Here is a 17,388-nt window from a genome sequence, read left to right as displayed (position 1 = left end):
CAAAGAAACAAATCCCAAGTGAAAGAACACAGACCTGTACTGAAGATGTGATAAATGAAAAGCAGTTAGGCAAGTTATCAGAGGTACAGTTCATAGCCATGATCTTGAGGAAGCTCAACAGAATGAGGAAGGACAGCAATACCATGAGCAAAAACAGAAACATTAAAAATTATTCAACTGGAAATGAAAAACCACCAAGAAGAAATAAAGAATGACATAGCAGAAATAAAGAATCATTGGAAGGACTAAACAGCAGATTAGAGGAAGCTGAGACCCAGATCAGTGAATTAGAAGACTGGGTAGAAAAAAATCAACCAATCGGAAAACCAAAAGGAAAAAAACAATTAAAAAACAGGAAGATAGATTAAGATAGATTAAGAGAACTGTGAGACAACTGGAAACGTAATAATATTTACATCATAGGAGTCCCTGAAGAAGAAGAAAATGATCAAGGGTTAGAGAATATATTTGAAGAAATAGTGACAGAAAACTTCCCTAATTTGGTGACGAAGAAGGCATTCACATTTAAGAAGCACAGAGACACTCAAGTAAAAAGAACCCAAACAGGCCCACACCAAGACACAAAGTAATTAAAATGCCAAAAATTAAAGACTAAGAGAGAACCCTAAAGGCAGCAAGAGATAAGCAACAAGTTACCTACAAAGGAACCCCCATAAGGCTCTCAGCTGACTTCTCAACAGAAACACTTCATGCCAGAAGGGAATGGCATAAAGTAATCAAGGTCATGAAAAACAAGGAACTGAATCAAAAACTACTCAACCCAGCAAGGCTATCATTCAAAATAGAAGGCCAAATAAAGAGCTTCCCAGTCAAAAAAAGGCTAAGGGAATACATTAGCACCAAACCAGCACTGCAAGAAATGTTAAAAGGACTGCTATAATTAGTAGAAGAAATAAGAAACAAAATATAACCACACTAAACAAAAATGGCAATAAATAAGTACATATCAATAATCACCTTAAATGTAAATGGATTGAATGCTCCCATAAAAAGACACAGAGTAGCTGATTGGATGAGAAAGCATGACTCATATATATGTTGTTTACAAGAGACTCATCTCACAAAAAAGACTCACATAGGTTGAAAGTGAAGGCATGGAAAAATATCTTCCAAACAAACGGAAATGAAAGAAAAGCTGGGGTAGCAATACTCACATCTGATAATATAGACTTTAAAATAAAGGCTATAACTAGAGACAACGATGGTCACTACATAATATTGACAGGATCTATCCAACAGGAAGATATAACCTTGGTAAACATATATGCACTCAATATAGGAGCACCAAAATATTTAAAAAATCTTCTGGAGGACTTCAAATGAGAAATAAATCAATAGCAATACAATCATAGCAGGGGTCTTCAACACCCCACTGACATCACTGGATAGATCTTCTAGACAAAAAAATAACAAAGAAACAGAGACTCTAAATGAAGCATTAGACCAAATAGATTTAATAGATATCTACAGAGAACTACACCCCAAACCTACAGAATTTACATTCTTCTCAAGTACACATGGGACATTCTCAAAGATAGATGTTAGGACACAAACTAAGTCTTTACAAGTTCAAGAAGATTGAAGTCATATCAAGCATCTTCTCAGATCACAATGGCATGAAACTAGAAATCAAATGCAGCAAGAACATGCAAAGACATTGGAACACATGGAGGCTAAATAGCATGTTATTAAACAACAAATGGGTTACCGAGGAGCTCAAGGAAGAGATTAAAAACTTCCCGGAAACCAACGAAAATGAACACACAACAACCCAAAATCTATGGGATGCAGCAAAAGCAGTTCTAAGAGTGGAAGTTCATAGCACTACAGGCCAACCTCAAGAATCAAGAAAAATTTTTAATTGATTCATCTCACAACATAAAGAACTAGAAAGCTAACCAAAAGAAAACCCCAGAGGACCTAGAAGGAAGGAAATAGTACAGATCAGAGCAGAAATAAATGAAATAGAGACAAAAACAAACAAAAAAACAATTCAAAGAATCAATGAAACAAAGAGCTGTTTTTTTGAAAAGATAAACAAGATTGATGGACCCTTAGCTAGACTCACCAAGAAACAAAGACAGAGAACCCAAATGCACAAAATCAGAAATGAAAGAGGAGAAGTAAATACTGACACCACAGAAATACAAAAGATCATTAACAAATACCTTGACAATTATATGGCAACAAATTCGACAATCTACGCAAAATGGACAAATTTTTAGAAACACACAGTCTCCCAAAACTGAACAGGAAAGAGATAGAAAACTTGAAGAGAACAATAACAACTAAGGAAATTGAAGAGGAAATCAAAACTCTCCCAGCAAACAAAAGCCCAGGCCTGGACGGCTTCACAGGGGAGTTTTACCAAACATTCAAAGATGAACTAACACCTATTCTCCTCAAATTATTTCAAAAAATTCAAGAAGAAGGAAGACTTCCACACTCGTTTTATGATGCCAGCATAATTCTAATTCCAAAACCAGAAAAAGACATTACAAAGAAAGAAAATTTCAATATCCCTGATGAACATAGATGCCAAAATCCTGAACAAAATACTAGCAACTCGAATGCAGCAATACAGCAAAAAAATTATTCATTGTGATCAAGTGGGATTCATTCCAGGAATGCAAGGCTAGTACAATATTTGCAAGTCAATAAATGTGATACACCACATAAAAAAAATGAAAGATAAAAACCACATGATCATATCAATAGATGCTGAAAAAGCATTCGACAAAATCCAGCACCCATTTCTGATAAAAAAGCTCAGCAATGTGGGAATAGAAGGATTGAATCTCGACATAATAAAGGCCATATATGAAAGATGTACAGCCAACATCATACTCAATGGGCAAAAACTAAAAGCATTTTCCCGAAAATCAGGAAAAAGACAGAGATGCCCACTTTCACCACTCTTATTTAACATAGAACTGGAAGTCTTAACCACAGCAATCAGACATGAAGAAAAAATAAAAGGGATCTAAATTGGAAAGAAAGAAGTGAAACTGTCATTATTCGCAGATGACATGATACTATACATAGAAAACCCTAAAGACTCCATCAAAAATCTACTAGACTAAATAAATTAATTTGGCAAAGTAGTACGATACAAAATCAATGTCAAGAAATCGACGGGACTCTTATAAATCAATGATGAAGTCACAGAAAGAGACACTAAAAACAATTCCATTTACCATCGTGGCAAAAAAATCAAGATACCTAGGAATAAACTTAACCAAAGAAGCAAAGGACCTATTTGCCAAAAACTACAGGACATTGAAAAAAGAACTATTGGGAGATATTAAAAAGTAGAAGCACATACCTTGTTCATTTATTGGAAGAATTAACATCATTAAAATGTCCATATTATCCAAAGCAATCTATAGATTCAATGCAATCCCCATTGACATATGACATATTTCAAATGACAATATTTCACAGAAAATACCAATGACATATTTCACAGAACTAGAACAAATACTTCAAAATTTCCGATGGAACCAAAAAAGACCCTGAATAGTCACAGCAATCTTGAAAAAGAAGGACAAAGTAAGTGAGATCACAATACCGAATATCAGGTTATACTACAAAGCTACTGTAATCAAAACAGCCTGGTACTGGCACAAGAACAGACATATAGATCAGTGGAACAGAATAGAGAACCTGGAAATTGACCCAAGACATTTTGCTCAATTAGTATTTGACAAAGGGGGCAAGAGCATACAATGGAGTAAAGACAGCCTCTTTAATAAATGGTGTTGGGAAAATTGGACAGCTACATGCAAAAAAATGAAACTAGACCATCAACTTATACCATACACAAGAATAAACTCAAAATAGATAAAAGACTTAAATGTGACTCATGAATCCATAAAAATCTTAGAAAAAAATGTAGGCAACAAAATTTCAGACATCATACGCAGCAGAATTTTCACTAATACTTCATCTAAGGCAACAGAAACCAAGAAAAAAAATGAACACATGGTACTCCATCAAACTCAAAAGCTCTGCAAAGCAAAAGAAACAACATCAAAATGGAGAGGGAACCCACTGTATGGGAGAGCATAACTGCCAATAATACATCAGATAAAAGATAGATTTCCAAAGAATATAGAGTGCTCATACAACTTAACAAAAAAAGACAAAAACCCAATTAAAAAATGGGCAGAGGAACTAAATCGACACCTCTCCAAACAGGATATACAAATGGCCAAGAGACATATGAAGAAATGCTCAACATCACTAATCATCAGAGAGATGCAAATTAAAACAACAATGAGGTATCAACTGACACCTGTCAGAATGGACACCATGAACAAATCATCAAACAACAAGTGCTGGCGAGGGTATGGAGAAAAGGGGACTCTAGTACACTGCTGGTGGGAATGCGGACTGGTGCAGCCACTATGGAAAACAATATGGTGTTACTTCAAAATATTAAAAATCGAATTGCCATTAGACCCTGTGATCCCACTTCTACGAATATAGCCTAAGAAGCCTGAAACACCAATCAGAAAGAATATATGTACCCCTATGTTCATAGCAGCACTATTTACAATAGCTAAGATCTGGAAAGAGCCCAAGTGTCCATCAGTAGACGAATGGATAACAAAGCTGTGGTACATATACACAATGGAGTACTATGCAGCTGTAAGAAAGAACGATCTCTTATCTTTTGAGACGAACAACATGGATGGACCTGGCGAGTATTATCCTAAGTGAAACAAGCCAAGCAGAAAAAGACAAATACCACATGATCTCACTGATTTGTGGAATATAATGAATGTAACAGTCTAAGGAACAGGGTAGACGCAGAGATGTGGAAGTAGGGTACAGACTGACAACCCCCAGAAAAGGAGGGGGAGAGATAAACCACAGAACTTATATGCATATACACATAACCAATGCACACGGACAACAAAGCCAGGGATGGGGTTGGTGGGAGGGGGAGGAGGGCATCAATGGGGAAAAAAGGAGAAACATCTGTAACAAAAATAAATTAATTAAAAAAAATTTGAAAAAAATAAAAATGCATTTTCTCAATTTTTGCTTTTAATAGGTGTATTTAGACAATTCAAATTGAAAGTGAATATTGATATAGCACATCATAACTGTTTTTTAAATTGAATTTATTGAAATGACACTGGTTTGCAAAGCCATACAGGTTTCAAGTGTGCAACTCAATAAAACATCACCTACACACTGCATTGTGTGCCCATCACCCCAAGCAAAGTCCCTTTCTGTCCACATTTCCACCCCCTTTGCCCATCTCCATACGCCCCCCATTTCCCCATTTTTCCCCTCAGCTTATCACCACACTGTTGTCTGCGTCTATGTGTTATATATATCTATGTGTGTGTTTTTGCTTAATCCCTTCACCTTCTTTCATCCAGCCCCCCAACATCCCTCCTCTCCAATAGCTTTCAGCCTGTTTCATGTATCCATGCCTCTGTTTCTGTTCTGTTTGTCAGCTTATTTTGTTCATTAGATTCCACATATAAGTGAGATCATATGGTATTTGTCTTTCTGTAAGTGGCTTATTTCACTTTGCATAATATTCTCCATGTCCATTCATCCTGATGCAAAAGATAAGATTTCCTTTTTAAAATTTTTTTATGGCTGAGTAGTATTCCATTGTGTAAGTGTACAAAAGCATTTTTTTTTTTTTAAATTCACTCTATTTGTGTCCTTATTCTTTGTTTCTTTTCTTAACTTTTTTTCCCTTCCACTCTTTTGGCTTTTCTTTTCTTTTTTTATTATTTAGAATATAAATTATACTTATTTCTTTAAATGTTTTTATTGGGTTTTTTTTGGAGAGAGGCAGGGAGAGGAGTGCTAAAGAGAGAAACGTAGATGTGAGAGAGACACTGACTGGTTGCCTTCCTTCAGCACCCTGACCAGGGGCTGGACCCACAACCTGGGCTGGTGCCCTGATGGGGAATCAAACCTGTGAATTTTTGGTGCACAGGACAACACTCAACCAGATTATACTTGTTTTAAAACTTATTTTAGTGGTTGCCCATGAATTTTCAACATACATTTATAGTTGGTGTACGTCTACTTTCAAAGAACACTGCGCTGGTTCACTGGTTGTGCGGTGCTGGTTTCTGCCCAGCAGCTTCGTGCTGGCCTGTGCACGCTCACCGACGGCAGCTTTGTGCTGGCCTGTGCACGCTCACCGACGGCAGCTTTGTGCTGGCCTGTGCACGCTCACCGACGGCGGCTTTGTGCTGGCATGTCCATGCTCACCGACGGCGGCTTTGTGCTGGCCTGTGCACGCTCACCGACGGCAGCTTTGTGCTGGCCTGTGCACGCTCACAGACGGCAGCTTTGTGCTGGCATGTCCATGCTCACTGACGGTCTTCCCTCCATTGTGTCCACTTCACCAATGAGCCCATCAGAAACACTCTGCATTTCTGCTGCAGTGTTTTATATTTTTAGAATTTTACTTTGATATTTTTAAAATATTTTTTATATTCTGTATATATTACTCATCTGTTTTTGCATGCTACCCACTTTTTTTTTTTATTTTTTATTACAAGGCTTAGCTTATTAATCACAGCTGTTTTAAATTCCTGGTATTAAATTCCAGCATCCATACCTAAATATGTTCTAATGTTGCTTTGTCTCTTCAGACTGTATTATTTTGCCTTTTATCATGACTTGCAATTTTTTGTTGAAAGCTGGGTATGATACCTTCGGTGAGAGGAACTGAGTGAACAGGCCTTTAGTGTGAGTTTGTGTGTTTAGCTAAGAGTTCATTGGTGTTTACTGGAGCTCTAGGTATTAGAGTTTAACATTTCCTCTGGTGTCCTTATTTTTGAATTTCTCGTTGTCTAAGTGTTCCCCTAAAGAATTCTTAAATAAGAGATGAGTGTGTGGCCTTCCGCTGTAACCCTGTTGTTATGAAGGAGCTGGTGGCTGGGTGGTGAGGCGTGGGGGAGGGGAGGCACCTTGAAGCCCTGTGACGAGGTCTCAGTCTTTTAGTAAACTACTCTTTCTGCTGTGGACTTCACACGTGTTTCTCAGCTTTGCTCATGCTCAGGTGAGGCAGGAGGCCAGACAGGTGGGCGTTGCTCCCTCCAGCACCTGCTTGGCTTCTGCTCCCCAGAGCTGTGATTCTCTGTTCTGCTCTGTCTCCAGGCTCCAGGGTGGGAGATGGCCATGCGTCCCCACAGATCAGAGAGCCGAGATTCCTTGTTCAGCTTTTCCTTGTTGTGACAAAGGGAGTGATGACGTTCACAATTTTAAAGACCAAACTGGAAGTTGGAAGTTCTTTTACATCTAATTTTTAATATTTCTACATTAATAAAACAACATATTATAAAGCCATAAACACAATCGCTATGGAAAGTGAAAAGAAATTTGAGGAAATTATTTTGAAAATTCAAGCTATTCTACCCTAAATATTTAGTGTATATGTAGAACAAGTTTGTATCATACAGATCTCAGAAGGAAGCATTGCCTTTCTGTGATTTGTTGATTTATACAAAGGTAATACAGAGACTCTAAATAGTTCATAGCTTCTGTAGTCCCTAGAAATATTTGAAGGATCCAAGAAAACCTTTATTGTCCTGAACTTGACGGAGTGTCCTCACACAAGCTATAGTAACAAGCACCTCTCTTCCGGGCCAGTTTGGGCAGTGTCTGGAGTGCAAGAGAAATGAAGGCGGAGATGGCCAGGAGTTCAGAACATTGACAACTTTCTTATGGTGATTTTAACTTATTTCTGTCTAATTATCATTAGAGTGGAAGGTGCTTCTCAGGTAACATGGACTTATATGTAAATTTTTTCTGGATAGTCAATTCTGCTGCTCCCAAGAATCTGTAGAGAAGAAAGCAAACCCCTCGCACAGCAGCTCCCAAACATGTATGGGTGTAATCCTCCAGGTGTAAAAGAGGAAACGTCCTCAATCTCTCGCTTTGGGTATCATTTTTGGATACCCTTTTGGATAACATTTTTAAGCCTCTATTGATGTGAACTTGGAAGATGGGAAGTACATGACCTGTAAGAAAAATATCCATGTGGTGTATAATAATGCTGTTCCGTACATACCTAAATGTTTAATTTTTTATTATTTAGTTCTGTTTGAGAAAACAGAAGAGCTCATAACAGTAAGTACGAATGACATACATTTTTATCTGCAGTAGGGTAGATGTTTCTAAATACAAAATGAGGATGTAACACATAAAGTGTATGAAACTAAGAATAAGGTTTACTTTTGTACAATTAAGAAAAATAATCTGAATAAAAATAAATACCAACATGGAGAAAAATAAGGTTAACATCAAGTCCAGATAGATGACTAAGTAAATGCAGCTGAAAAATTGCACAATTGTATCCCTAACTGTGTATGTTTTTATAAAGTGTAAGTCATAGGTCAAATGTAAACATTTGTTATTATTTTGCAAAATAATCATGTCTAGTACACTGTATAAAGCCAAACTAAGATTAATGCGCACAGTCGTAATTCATTGTGATTGGGACTTCCTGATACCATTTACATATTGGTTTAAAATGATTAGAATGAAAACATCTATTGTTTTTATTAGATTAGATAAATCATATTTTATTTTTTTATTTTTTTAATGAATTTTTATTTATTTTTTTGTTACAGATATTTTACCTTTTTACCCCATTGGCACCCCCCACCCCCCCCTCCACCCTGTCCCCGGCTTAGTTGTCCATGTCCATTGGTCATGCATACATGCATATAAGTTCTGTGGTTTATCTCTTCCCACCCCCCCACCCCCCATCCCCTCTTCTGAGGGATGTCAGTCTGTGCCCTACTTCCATGTGTCTGGGTCTACTGTATTCCTCAGACTGTTATGTTCATTATATTCCGTATATAAGTGAGATCATGTGGTATCTGTCTTTTTCTGCTTGGCTTCTTTCACTTAGGATAATACTTTCCAGGTCCCTCCATGTCGTCTCAAAGGATAAGAGATCTTTCTTTCTTACCGCTGCATAGTACTCCATTGTGTATATGTACCACTGCTTTTTGATCCATTCGTCTACTGGTGGACACTTGGGCTGTTTCCAGATCTTAGCTATTGTAAATAGTGCTGCTATGAACATGGGGGTACATATATTCTTCCTGACTGGTGTTTCAGGCTTCTTAGGGTATATTCCCAGCAGTGGGATCACTGGGTCAAATGGAAGTTCAATTTTTAATTTTTTGAGGTAGCACCATATTGTTTTCCATAGCGGCTGCACCAGTCTGCATTCCCACCAGCAGTGTATTAGAGTCCCCTTTTCTCCACACCCTCGCCAGCACTTGTTGTTTGATGATTTGTTGATGGTGGCCATTCTGACAGGTGTGAGGTGATACCTCATTGTTGTTTTAATTTGCATCTCTCTGATGATTAGTGATGTTGAGCATTTCTTCATAGGTCTCTTGGCCATTTGTATGTCCTGTTTGGAGAGGTGTCTATTCAGCTCCTCTGCCCATTTTTTAATTGGGTTCTTTGTCTTCCTTTTGTGGAGTTGTATGAGCACTCTATATATATTGGAAATTAACCCCTTATTTGATACATCATTGGCAATGATGTTCTCCCATACAGTGGGTTGCCTTTCCAGATAAATCATATTTTAAATGTGAATAATCAATGTGAGTTTAACACTAATCATATTGGTAAATATAGGTATATGCTTATGACTGTTGTAACTAGTTCTTAGTAACAGGAAAGGAGCAAAGGGGAAGCCAGACATCGCAGGCGTGTCATGCGGGCAGCTTCGCCAGGAAGCTGCAGCTCTGCACCCCGGGAACCACCGGGCTACTTCCTACGGAGCACTAGGGGAAGGGGACTGGAAAACAGGAAGATAGACACAGGCCCACTAAAGCTGGGTGACAGAGGGAAGGTGCTTGCCTGTCAGTCACACCTGGAAACAGAACTATTTGGCCAAAATGAGTATGGCCACTGCAAGTTCATGAAAATTTGGGGATATGTAATCTCCTAAAAGAGGAGTTCTATGTGGTTCTTGGTGTGCTTGGCCTGTGACTCTTGGCTCTCTTGCATTCGCCCGTATGTTCCACGGCCGTGCGGACCCCACATGCAGTGGACTAAGGGACTGCAGTGGGACACACACGCTAAGCCAGCCTGACTCTGGGCTGGACCCGGCTCCAGCGTGAAAGGAAACTGGACTCTGGCTCTGACTGTAGCTCCACTGAGCCCCAGCTGCTCTTCTATGACGCGGCTAAGGGTAACGGGGGTTTGAAAACCCAGGGGTGTAATTCCATGGAAATAAAGCTTTCTACTAGATCTCATCCCCCTATAAGAGTCTCAGAAAATTACTTTCCTTGGAATATTGCAAGAAATCCACCCCCAGCAGCAAAGGGGGAGATAGGCCCTCTCTCCTCTGATACTACTTACACGTAAAGGTACATGCTCTTCTTAATCTGAATCAGAATGGTCATTGTATCTAGACTATACTCCTGTGACTAGATGAATAACAACTAATAAAAGTTTCATAATAATTCTATATTTATCAAATTTCCCTTTGAAGCACTTTTTTTTTTTTTTTTGCATTTTATCTTCAGATAGAGAGGGAGGTAGAAAGAGAGGAAGAGAGAGAAAGAGAAAATTGATGCGAGAGAGACACATCAACTGGTTGCCACCCACACGACTCCAACAAGGACCGGGGACAAACTGCCACCGAGGTACGTGCCCTTAGCGGGAACCGAAACTGGGACTCTCTGGTCTGCGGGCTGACACTCTCACCGCTGAGCCAAACTGGCCAGGGCTGAAGCACTTTTAATAACAAGAAAGTGACAATGATATGAGAAAATAATTAATGGCATTTTGGGATGATATAAAGAAACTCTAACTAGTCAGCTTCTTTCTGTTCTCATTTCTGCATTAACCCATTAGATAACTTTATACCAATCATTTTTCTTTTTCTTTCTAAATCTGTTTCCTTGTCTTTAGGTGTAGTTATACAAGTCTTTAAATTCTTGACTGCTGGAAAGGCAGTCTGAAGCTATGAGATGGCTAAGATTTCTGCCTGGACTCTCCTCACCACGCTGATACGTGAGTCACTCATGGTGGGCTTGACGTTTCATTGATATTGAAGTCCACCAGAGACTCAGGTTGAGTTGGCGTCACTTCTTGCCCTGGGTGCTGAACAAAAGTCCCAAAAGCTTTGTTCAAAGTAAGAAATCTATTTGAAACAAAGTTGGCAGTGCTGTTTTTAAACTTATTGGTAGGTGAAGTTTTTACCCTTATATTGACATGAATTTGATGTAGTTTGATTTCATAAGACTTACTAAAAGTGGAAACTTATTCTAGTTGGCAGCATTACACACCCACTACCCAGCGTTCCACACGGTCAGCAGGGCTACGGCCTCTCTGGGCTCAGTTCTATAAGTGTGCCCCACAGTTATGGTAAAAATAGTAACTCATATTCATTAAACACTAGGTATTAAGTCCCAAGTTGCAAGGTAGTAATTCACTCAGTGCTCCTAGAAGCCCATTTCACTGAGGAGGAAAGAGAGATAGAGGGTCAATGAACTTGTCCCAGCTTTAAGTGAGAGAGCCAGACTTTGAAGCCAGATGTTCCGCTTCCGAACTCCATAATTCAAACCAGTACATTTCACCATCTCTCTGGGTGATCCAAATGCTCTGGGTACCAACATATTTCCTGAAATTATAAGTCAGTGTAAGCCTCATTCAGGTAGTTATCTACAAACACAATTCTAGAGATTTTTTTTTTTTAAACTGGAGTTTAAATTATAATGAAAAAAAAAAAAACTGAAATGGCTAAATCTCACACTACAAAATAAAAATTTTTTTAATAATTACCTTAGGCTTATACGATAGTTATATAGATGCTAAACTTCCAATTATAGCCATTGCTTTCTCGAGGTTCATGTCCAATCGTTTTTCTGTAAATGATTCTTGAAAGTCTTGACTCAGTGTAGTCAAGTGAAGATTCCAGTCTTTGTTCTTTTTGGATCCAGCACAGCTTTGGTGTTTCTGCACCATTTGACAACGATGTCTGTGCCATGATAACTGCTGTTAAAGTGGCAGTTTGCCTATGTGGGGCGTCACTGCAGTTCTGCCTCTCCTGGCCCTGGCCCCGAGCACGTGGCCAGTAGACGCGTTCATCCCACCTGGACTCCTGGGTTCACTTCTCTCCGCTGACTTGATGTGTGGCCTCCACAGACAACGTGCTGGAAACCTGTTTGTTCCTTCCTCAAAACGGAACAGGTGTCCTTCATTCTTAGTTGCATTTTTCAAGTGTTAGGCCCAGCTAGTTATCTCCTCAACGGTCCCTCTCCCACTTGGCCTTTGTGGATTGCGTCTTCCCCTGGCTGCCTGGCCGAGCCGAGGGTGGTTCCGCCGCCCTGAAGGAGACACGGCTTCACCCAGCAGCACTTCCTGGGCACCTCCAGCGGCTCAGCACTTTCGGGAGAGCGTGATGTTTGGCGGATTACATGTCTCAGAAACAATGGACTACCCTGTGTTTCTTACAGTGTTAGTCAATATTTTTGTTCCTTTAATACTTCACCACTTCACCCCTGGTATGTTGTAGCCATATAACAGCAGAGACCTGCGGGTGGACCCTAAGCAAATTAATCTCTTAATCGCATCTTAACATGGGTTTTCTAAAAGAGTACACATTTTTAACAGAAGTACATTCTTACAATGTTTCCAACTAATATTGAATGTTTAATGATGTACGAAGCATCTCACAGGAAACCTATAATTTTAATAGTCTTAATATAAAATGAAGGATTATTTTAGAAAATATATTTTCTCCTAATGGTGTATTGTTTTCGTGGAGGAGTTGATGTCCAGGCCTCTTTGGAACTGAGGGTTTCTCCTTCCTTGATATGGGTTTTATTTTATCAAGCTGGGAACCGTGTCTTCATGTGTTTTACAGATAGTATTCAATACCAATAAGATCACTTATGTGATCTGGGAGAAAGCATCCAAATACATACCAAGATAAACTAAACCTTCTGGGGAAGGAATATGAATATAATGAGAACTGAAGAATGAAAAAATACCAAGCATTCCAACCCTCGTTGCTTTTCCAGTAACTGGGGCCATTTTGGTATTGGACTATACTTAAAAAAAGAGCAGTCAGACTTTCAGAGTCTTTAGAGATTTTTGTTTTGTGTAGGAAACAGCCGGAAACGAGGCTGAAACATCTGCCGCCAGGCTCTCGGATGACACGGTGGGCACAGGTCACGTACTGAACACGCCCGTCTTACTTCGCCGCTGGCATTTGCCTTTGGCTCGGAGACGTTCACCCCTGGGAGACCCTCGCTCAGGGCTTCGCAGGACCCTGCGAGCGCTGCTGAGATGCGTGTCCTCTTCCTACTGTCCAGCACTAATAGATTTTATATATAAATACTTTTTACATGACAGATAGAAGGTATTGCAGGGAAAATATTCTAAGATAAAGAGAGTATAGTCACTGAGGGGGTCTGTTTAGTAGAAACCCCCCTACGAGGAGGAAGTGAAAGTGAAGGCATATATTATTCCTGGATAAGAAACAACCACTAAGAAAGCTTTGTTTCCTGAACTCTGCCTCTTCTGGGTCAGCTCAAAACCTCTGCCCCCGATTCAGGCAGGACTGACGACATCCTCAGCGGTCCTGCCCACCCACTCTGCCCGTCTTCCCCCACCTGCAGCCGCGAGCTTTGCGGGGAGGGTGTAGGAAGACTAACGAAGAAGAAGAAGGTGTAAAGGAGCAGAGACGAATAGAGGAAAGCTGGACAAGAACTGTGTTGTGAGAACGGCACAATTTTGTTCGGAGAGAGGGTTTAGGCTGCAAGAAACTTAAGTATCTTTATGATGTTCATGTTCCTTTCATTTGTGTTTTACAAAAGATCCAAAAAATAAAATAAAATTTATAAACATATGAACAAAAATGAAAATTCTATGAGGCTGTAGCAGTAGCTAAGGAAGACTATAGTGTAAAGGTTCCATGTGATATTCTTTGATACATTTATTTAACTCTTTCACATTTAAATCTATGTCAGTGCAACAAACAATATAAATTGTGGCCTGATGTATTAAGTTAGTCATTTTAAATAAAACGTCTGGTCACTCAGTGATTGGAAACAAAACGTTAAATGGAAAACCACTTGTGGTCTCATAATTTTCAAAGAATTGCTGTGTCATTTGTTTGCATAAAATGTATTAATTTCGGAAAGTTACAAATCATTTCTGAAAGGCCACTCAGTCAAAATATGGAGAGTCTTGTGCTGCGGAAGACAAAAGATCAAGCTGAAAGCAACGTGGTTTGAAAGAGTCCAGTGATCTTATTAATAATGAAAAGATGCACAGTTGTTATCATATGAAATTTATTCTAACCTGAAATGCTGGAATTAATTTATAACAAGTTTTATTCTTACAACTTTAAAGAACACTTTAAAGCAAGAGGTCTTATTCCTTTCCTCTTCTGCGAAAAGTATGAGGTCATGTTTGATTCTTGACAACACAGCAATATGCTTATTAGCTTTCACTCAAAATTAGGTTTATGATGGGTTTAAATTTTTTATAAAGTTTTCTCTAAAGACAATTTTTCTTTAATTGCCACATATTTTGTCATTAAATAGAACTGCATAATACATCAATTAATGTTATTCCCACTGAAAAATGTATTGTTCTTAATGCTGATCATCATCACTCACTCCTATGAGTCTCTGTTCAGTCTCCTGCGCTGGTATAAGAATATGGAATGTATTAGTTCACCTGACACAGTAGCACTAGAAGTCCCTGATATTAAGCCCATTTTGCAGATAAAAAAATTTGTGAACCCAGAAATAATCACATAAGTGTGGGTAGAAAACAAAATGGAGATTGTGGCCTGCACACCAAGGTCCAAGGTGGAAGAAATCACAGTGATCCAGACAAAGTAACCCACACAAAGTAACTGTTTAACTAAATGCTTAACTAATGAGGATGCCATTTGCTGTTCACTTGCTATAATGGACTTACACCTGTCAGTCCCTCCAGCTGCTATGAGAGGCATCTAAAGATTTCAAACAAGTTAAATGAAGAGAAGAGGGATGTATGGGACTCCTGCTAGCCATTCGGTCACCTGTAATAGAGACACTATTAAGAGACTCCAAACGCAATAAAGGCCCAGAGGGCCTACAAGCGAGGGACAGCAAGGACCCTCAAGTGCACATTCCTTCCCCACTTTCTGGGGACGTGTCAGAATGACCGATGCAGCCCCCTTCCTGAACGTGGTTCCCTGGAGCATCTGGCACAGGGGTTATGGCTAAAACAAAAACCTTCATTTTAGCTTCCTAAGTTTCTCGTGCCTGGATTAGAATTCTAGCTCGTGATCTTCAGATGAGTTTTTTCAAACGTCCTCTGTTTGAGCTCAACCAAATGGTTGCCAGGACTCTGCTCCCACCAGAGGCTTGGAAAGACCAGGAATGTTGGAATGTACGGAGTGGGGATATTTGCCTGAAAGGTGCCACACACATGTGAGAATTCTGGAAAAACTGAATGAATATTTATTTCAATAAAGCTGACAAATTGTATGTAGTTGACATAGTTTTCTTTTGGAGTAGGTGGTTCGAGAATGTGGCTAGACTACAACTAGACAACTGGAGTATTTAAACATCTGATTACATCAGTCTATAAAGACGCTCGGGAAAGTTGCTGCTTTCCTTTCTCTCTAAAATATCAGCAGATGTTCACCTCCACTTGGGCAGAGTTGCACATTGTAAGTGAAAAATGTTATTAATGCTTTTTTTTATAAGTTGACTACTATCTCTTAAAATTTTATTATAAATAAAAAATGCATTTGCTAGAGTTTTTGTTTACTCTTAATGCTTACAATTAAAAAAAGAAACATAAACATGTTAGGATTAATTTGAAAAATGATATATTCTTTTCAGGACATGTCCCGTCCTATTGGACTTTTAATTATGTTATAATAGCTTTCACATGAAATAACTCCAAGCTTGGTATGAGTGGGTAGGTGGCTTCATAGAAATTTAGTTCTTTCTCTTGTTTTTATTTGACCTTGAACAAAACACCTTGTTACTCCTAGAACAGGGAGCCTCATTATCCATCATCATAGACTTCTTGGAATGCTTATTACAACAGTCAGAATCTCTCTGATAATGAAAAACATTGGTAGAGGCAAAATATGATCCACAGCTTCTGGTGAAGAAAAGGCATTTGTTGGGTAGAAACACAACAACAACAAAACTCGCCCTGTTTCAAATAGGTACCTTGAAGATAATATATCTGTCTGTCTGAATTCGTTTTTAATTTCTGAAAGTCTACAAAGTGCCTTCAACATACTATTTCCAATAATATGCGTTGGATAATTAGATTAGTGAAAATAAACCCAGTTATTGACTGTGAATAGAGTTTGCAGGTTCTAAATGATCTTCAGAAATATAACTGCAACACATTATGAATTTCAAATTACCACCAAGTCACCTACTATCACAGAAGCCCTGACATTTGATAGGTATTTATCTCATACAATTCTGTCTGACTGGAGGAAGGGACATAAAGTTCCACAACAGTATTTGTCATAATCTTATTTTCATACTTTTACATAGTTTTTCTATTTCTGAGAGTTTAAATGTAAAGGAAAATTTCAAGGATAGTTCATAGGTTCCCACACACCTCACACCCAGTTTTTTTGTATTATTAACATCATATATGAATATGGTACATTTGTTACAATTAATGAACCGACATTGGTACATTGTGGTTAACTACGGTTCACACATTATTTAGCCTTCCTTAATGTTCACGACTGCTCTTTTCCTGCTTGAGGATGCAGCCGCAATATCACATACCGCGAGCTCTCAGTTCCTTCGGCTCCTCTTTCCGGGGAGTCTTTCAGAGTTCCCCTGTTTGGAGGATCTTGAGAGTTTTGAGGAATACTGGTAGAGTATGTTCTAGAATGTCCCTCAGTTGGAACTTACCTGATATTTTTCTCCTGGATAAACTAGAGTTATGAAGTGTCGAGAGGAAGACCATAAAGGATTTGCCATTCTCATGATATATTTCATGGATACCTACGGCCAACCTGACACATCACTGTTCGTGCTGATTTTGACCCCCGGCTAAGGTAGTTTTGCATGTCTCCCCACTGTGAAGTTCCCCCCTTTTGAAATGAAGTCCCAGGTGTAACTCAGTTCAAGAGCGTGGCATTATGTAGGCACAGTGTCTACTTATCTACATATATAAGTGTCATATATATATATATATATATATATATATATATATATGTCACTTTCTCCATGAGTAAGTTTTGATAGTTTGTATCTTTCAAGGAATTGGTCAATTTTATCTAAATTATAAAATTTGCTTGGATAGCCCTAGCTGATGTGGCTCAGTTGGTTGGGCATTTTCCCATGCACTGAAAGG

At 38.8% G+C, this 17,388-nt stretch overlaps 1 long non-coding RNA gene across 2 annotated transcripts; it reads left to right on the top strand.

The window, feature by feature from the left end:
• The first annotated feature begins 10,951 nt into the window (after positions 1-10,951).
• On the top strand, positions 10,952-17,079 carry LOC118630447. Of its 2 annotated transcripts, XR_004959644.1 has the most exons (4): positions 10,952-11,055; positions 15,564-15,718; positions 16,054-16,228; positions 16,971-17,079. It is a non-coding gene; the product is annotated as an uncharacterized LOC118630447 (long non-coding RNA). The 2 variants fall into 2 exon arrangements; XR_004959645.1 differs by lacking the exon at positions 16,054-16,228.
• The last annotated feature ends 309 nt before the right edge of the window (positions 17,080-17,388 follow it).

This window comes from Molossus molossus, unplaced genomic scaffold (assembly GCF_014108415.1).
Source record: "Molossus molossus isolate mMolMol1 unplaced genomic scaffold, mMolMol1.p scaffold_m16_p_15, whole genome shotgun sequence".
Classification (NCBI taxonomy): domain Eukaryota; kingdom Metazoa; phylum Chordata; class Mammalia; order Chiroptera; family Molossidae; genus Molossus; species Molossus molossus.
Note: the sequence above shows the minus strand (reverse complement) of the source record. Positions and strands in the feature narration are given on the sequence as shown.